Source organism: Adiantum capillus-veneris, chromosome 13, assembly GCF_014529385.1.
Source record: "Adiantum capillus-veneris isolate H3 chromosome 13, ASM1452938v2, whole genome shotgun sequence".
Lineage (NCBI taxonomy): Eukaryota > Viridiplantae > Streptophyta > Polypodiopsida > Polypodiales > Pteridaceae > Adiantum > Adiantum capillus-veneris.
In genome coordinates, this window is record NC_140943.1 from 79,911,895 (window position 1) to 79,917,895 (window position 6,001).

Below are 6,001 nucleotides of genomic sequence, written 5' to 3' on the forward strand. Positions count from 1 at the left end.
TTTCTCTTTAGCAAAAGATCAAGCTTTATTTAGTGTTCTTTCTTTAATCTTTTCAGTTTGGCTCGTAGCTTTGAAAATGTGTGCTGTGACACTAACTCCAAGGTGATATCAAGGGACACTCTATCAGTGGTTAATTTTGTGCAAAGGTTTTGTGGTACACGTGAATATTCTGAGGCTATTTTTTCCAGTGGCATTAATGGCAAACTTTGCTTGTATATGACTAGTGAAGGTTGGAGTGAGATATGCATAAAGAGTGTTGCCCATAGACATGCTTTGGTGGGTTGGTCTAAAAGGGTACTAGAGGGTGGCCACATATTTGTTCCTAAGAGTCAAACATCACCCCTTTTTCATTCTTCCGAGAATATGAGCTTAGCCTCACAAAGCAAAGCCCTAGAATAAAACACCGAATCTCATGTCAAACCTACTTTACCCGATGTAGTTAGTGACGTTATCACAAGTAATGTAGGAATCCCTAAAAATGATGCACGCCCAATAACGTATCATAGGATTTTCTATCCTAGGAAGGTAAAAGATATGTATGCCACCGTTGGGAAAGCCTTCCTTGTGAAAAATTATCGAGAAGCATGAGCATATTTTAACAAGGGCATGGTAAAAATTAGAGAGTTGTTTGACATGGGTTTTTGCAGGCAAGACAAAGAGGATTTTTCATTCATCAATCTCCGCAATAGTCATGAAAAATTGGATCAAATTCTCGATTTTATCAAAGAAAATATGGAGCACATTCCACCTCTCCACTTTGGAAAACTTGGAGAATTGCCATGGCGAATTGAAGATGTGTACATGAAGGTCTTGGAACATCGAAACTACATTAGAAAGTGTGGCAAAAGGAATGGTGGATGCAAAAAGACGTAGATGCTATGCTCAAGGCGACAACATTAATCGAAGTCTTGGTCATAATCACACCAATCCACAAACGGTATTACCAATATGTATGTTATGTATCTTGTAAGTTTTTTATGTATCTCTCACTTGTTCTAATCTCTCTCTCTCTCTCTCTCTCTCTCTCTCTCTCTCTCTCTCTCTCATTCATTCATTCATTCTAGAACGAGTTTGTCAAGGATGATATACCTCCCATGGAGTCTACCGAAGGTTGCGCTATGAGAAATGCATCAACTACATTGCACAAAGAAGAGACTCCTCAAAGTGCATTCTATACGGGCCTCGTCCAAGGGGTCATCACCCTTGATGATACCAATGAGGTAATTCTTTAAAAAAATGAGTTTTAAAAACCTTGTAATATAGACATATCCTTTTGAAACAATTATATATGGATGTTTTTTAGGAGGCTTGGCTAGAAGGGGAAGTACCAACAAGCTATGAAGTTCTTCACCCTTATGTTAATAATGGTTGCTTGGATGGCTCTCACGATCTTCAAAGAAGTCAAGCTCAACGAGTAAGTTTTAAAGAGCTTGTGATTCTAATTTGTCTTCTCTTTTAGGAAAATGTTTCTTTTATCTTTGTTCCACATGCTTGAAGTTGTAAAGTGCAAATCCATGTCATTCTTGTAATGATAGAATAGGAAAAGGCAATTATCATTCTTTATCATTAGAGTTTGCTAAAGTTTTCTTATGCTATTATAATCTCTTTTTATTTTCTTGGGATTATACCCTTTCTCTTAATCTTAGCTTTGAACATAGTGAGTATTGCTTACCATTTTGTCATCTAATAGAATCTAGTTTATTTTATTTAAATTCTTAGGATAATGTTGCACCATTTTCGAATGAAGTAGAGCCACCATTGAACAAAATCACAATTGTCAATGTACCGGCCATTGCTCATGAGATACAATATGCTTGTGACTATCAAGTAACTTTCGAGGATTTTATGTGCCAAGATTCAAGCAATTTACAAGACAAGTGTCTTAATAAAAAAGTTAGACTCTCTCTCTCTCTCTCTCTCTCTCTCTCTCTCTCTCTCTCCATTTTCAAAAAAGAAATCCCTTAGGCTTATAGTTAGGTAAATGAAATTCACACTAAAAAACTCTTGAAATTCAAATGTTCATGTTCATATAGTAGAAATTGATTATAAAGTGTTGTTAAGAAAACATGGTTCCCTCTCACTCGAGAGACTTATTAGGGACTTTTGAGAGAAATGAAGATATCGTTGTGCAATGCTTGAACGTTGATTCATGTCAACAAGTGATCGATGACATTGAATCAAATAGCTTTGTAAGTTATAAGCTCTACTCTTACTTGTCTCACCCACCACAACATCTTCTTTCTCTCTCTTTCTCTCTACTCTACTTAGTTTTTTGTGGTTTGTAGGAAAATGCAATTAATCCAAAGACGAAAACAAAAAAGTTTGCGAGCCTGTGTGATGGTAACCATTGGCACCATGAGTTAACTCTATTTTTTAGTTTATTCAATAAATTTACAACAATGACAAACAATCTGTGAGCTTTTTCTCATAGAACACCTCGAGCAAAGAGCCTCTTAAAAAGAAGAAGAAGTTACCAACTTCAAGTGGCAGGAAGGTATGTTTGTGAGTTAATTCTTATGTTATTAGAGTGGATAATGATGAATAAAAAAATTCATTGTGTGTAGGTACTTGGTGATCTCTCTAATCAAATATCCCCTTCTATGTGTAATCAAAATCATTCAACAGTGAGTGTTAATTTGAAAAATTTAAATGTGTGAAAATGTTGACATTCTTAATGCCACCTTTTGATTAATGGTTCTTTCTTGTGTAGATGCCTAAAGTAACCAGGTCATGTAGAATTATAAAAAATCCATCAAGGTTCAATGAGAGCTTTGATGAAGAGGTTAGATGAAAGTAATATTGTATTTGGACATGTCGCTTAGCTAAAAATAATTGACATGCCTTGTTCTAGTTACTAATTATTGTTTTTTTGGTTAATTGACAGGGTGAACTTAATTGATGGTAGCAACATAAACATAGCATTTAGTTAACTTGGCATGAACAATACTTTTGCAAGAGAGAGAGTTTAGAGAACATGACAATACTTGAGGACCAGATTTATGTGGAGCCGGTCCCCCCTCCAATAGGCATTTGTATTACAGTTTCTTCCATCAAGAGAGACTTGGAACAATAAAATCTTTGTGTTCCTTGTGACCTAGGTGATGCAATGAAGATGGAAATCTTCATGCATCATGAGCTTAACATAAACTTTGTGGAAATTGTTAATTATCCCAAGCCTCCGTCCCAAGGCCTCAAACACCCTCGAAGGTGGAGAGAGCTAGCGGGGAATGAGGGTAGGGAAGAGGAAGAAAAAAATTTCATAGGAGAAAGAATTAGTTCCTCATCTATCATCACTCTTCTTGATAGCATACATAATAGCATGATGGAGAAGATGGAAAATGTAAGCATTGAATCATGGATCTTGGTTCGGTTTGCATTCCATAGCCAAGAGTGTTGGTGTAAGTTCTCAACTTCTCCACTAGCTTGAAGAAGGAGATGGAGATCTTGCACTTTTCAATTCACACAATGAGGGTGTGTGTGAGTGTATGTGGGAGAGTATACCCCTCAAAAAAACCCCTAGATTTGTTTGGTCGACCCCCCGTGATTGGACCTCTCCAAGTCGAGTGAATCACATGCATGGGTATATCAAGCAACAAGGGTAGCTTTGGGACAAGTGTATCACTTTCCCCTTTGAGAGAGAGGACCTGATAAATGCTAAAACAATTACTGAACTTAACTAATTTATCATTGGACCCCTTGGGAGGCCAGCCACTAGGCTTTATTCACACCATAAGGGCAACATGAAGAGGAACTTGACAAGTATCCTATATACTTTCTTTGAACCAAGCTTACCTTGTGTGAGGTGTGTGTGTTCTCTCTCTAGCCCCCTCTTATAGGGATCGCCCCCTCCTTGTAGGGATAGTTGTTGACTTTTGCACACTTTACCCCCAAGCACCTTAGTCAACAAGCATGACAAAGCACCTCAAGCTTGGGTAGTGTTCCCACAAGCACCTCAAGCTCCCTATTCAGCAAGCACGTCAAACACCTCAACCACCTTAGTCATCAAGCACGACAAGCACCTTAAGCTTGGGCCGCGTTCCCACCTCAAGCTCATCTAGCTAGCTTATGTAAGGTCAAAGGAATTTTACACTAACCTTTGGAGGTCTTTAATGAAGTTAACCCTAAGGTCTTCTAATCTCCATTGGTTAGCCTTGCTCTTTCACAGACCATCTCTGATTTGAAACCCCTTTACCATTGGCCCCGTGTTGAGATAGATCTGTAAGCACATGTCTATATTCTATCCCTTGTTCCCGTTTATTCTCCCACATTAAATGATCAATTTAATACGAGTTAAAATCATTTGGGTTGGTTAGATATTATATTTTATGACATTACCTCTCTCTTGAAATCATAGTCGTCCTCGACTATGAGGTAGAAGAGATAAATCCTTAGTCATTAGTCAATCTTACTTAGAGGGTAGAGGATCCCTTTTTACCCTATGACATCTTTCCAAGATGGATAACAGGAAACATTGAAAAAAAACAAAAGGATTACTCTGTTGTAGCGATGGCGAACTGTAGAGAGAGAGAGAGAGAGAGAGAGAGAGAGAGAAAGAAAATCCGCTTGTTTCTCTGTGTACATTGCTTCGTTGCAGCCACCAAAGACACTAACTTTGTCAAGCGTGGATTGGCGCTTTCTCTTTGGGATTGCCACACTCGCCTCCATTAACTTTTTCAGCCTCTTCGACTCGTTTGAGGACCTCTCCTCTGCGGTCATTCGAGGACGCCCCCTCCTCTTAACGGGGAAGCCTTCTTCGCTCGTGCTATTGGCCGCACCTCTCGCACTATTTTTCAACGAAGCCATTGTGTATGCGTGCTCTCTCTCTAAATTTAGAAAAAAAAGAACCATTACTGCCACACAGAAAGCTTTAAGCAAGCTTATGTCCTCTTTAAAAAACCTAAAATATAACCCTCACATCATTTACCCAGATGAACGGACATGCTGTAAAAATCAATTTCTCTCTCTCTCTCTCTCACTAACACACACACACACACACACACACACTGCACACAGAGGGAACGCTCTAGATTTCTGCAAATTGTTAGGACATACTGCTATAAAAATCAATAACTCTCTCGCTCTCTCTCTCTCTCTCACACACACACACACACACACACACACACTCTGCACATAGGGGGAATGCTCAGGATTTCTGCAAATCGTTAGGACATACTTCTGCTAGAAAATTTTACACGAAGCGAACGCTCAGAGTTTCTGCTGCTGCGCTCTTTTGAGACCACCCTGTGAGAGAGAGAGAGAGAGAGAGAGAGAGAGAGAGAGAGAGAGAGAGAGAGAGAGAAAGAGCACCTGCGATAAGACTCCTATCAGGCTTGCCTTCGTGGAAGTCACCCTACAGACCTATGAACCACGAACTCTATTTTATATCTAATGCACTCTATTTCCATGGCGCACTCGAGCTCCCAGTCGCTACAAACTTTCCATGCAGTGACTGTGAGTCTCCAATTTAGTTTTGCTGCGTTGCATTAGTTTGGCTGGACTCCGCCTGGGATCTCCCCAGATTCTAGCTATCAATCATTTTTTACAAATCGTTAGGACATACTGTTCGATCTCTCGCCAAATCGTGTGAACTACTCTACGACTGCTGGCCTAAGCCATCCCCATTAATGTCCCACGCTGCAACGTCAAGCCTCGCTTAATCTAAAAAAATATATTGTTCCCTCGTGACCTCTGCAACTCTGTGTTACAGCTCGCTCCACCTACGTGGCATCCCAACTATTGTGTGAGCGTCTGCAGAAGCCTTTCCCGTCAATGGCACGATTACTACTATTAACGACTTTTTTAAAATCGTTGGCACATACTAGTGGTTTTTAAACCTTTTATAATTGCCACATTTCCAAACGAAAAAGCAAAATGCATAAATATGGTATTTACTTCAAGTAGGTCGTTTGCTTTTCTCCTACTAGCCGTTTTTCCGTAGCCTAAAACGCATGAGCCTGCTTTTCACGGCGCTCTTTGATCCCATTAAAGGGCTTCCTCATAA

The 6,001-nt window shown here is 39.5% G+C and overlaps 1 pseudogene; it reads left to right on the forward strand.

The window, feature by feature from the left end:
* Positions 1–363: 363 nt before the first annotated feature.
* On the forward strand, positions 364–2,899 carry LOC147444321 (uncharacterized; annotated as a pseudogene).
* The last annotated feature ends 3,102 nt before the right edge of the window (positions 2,900–6,001 follow it).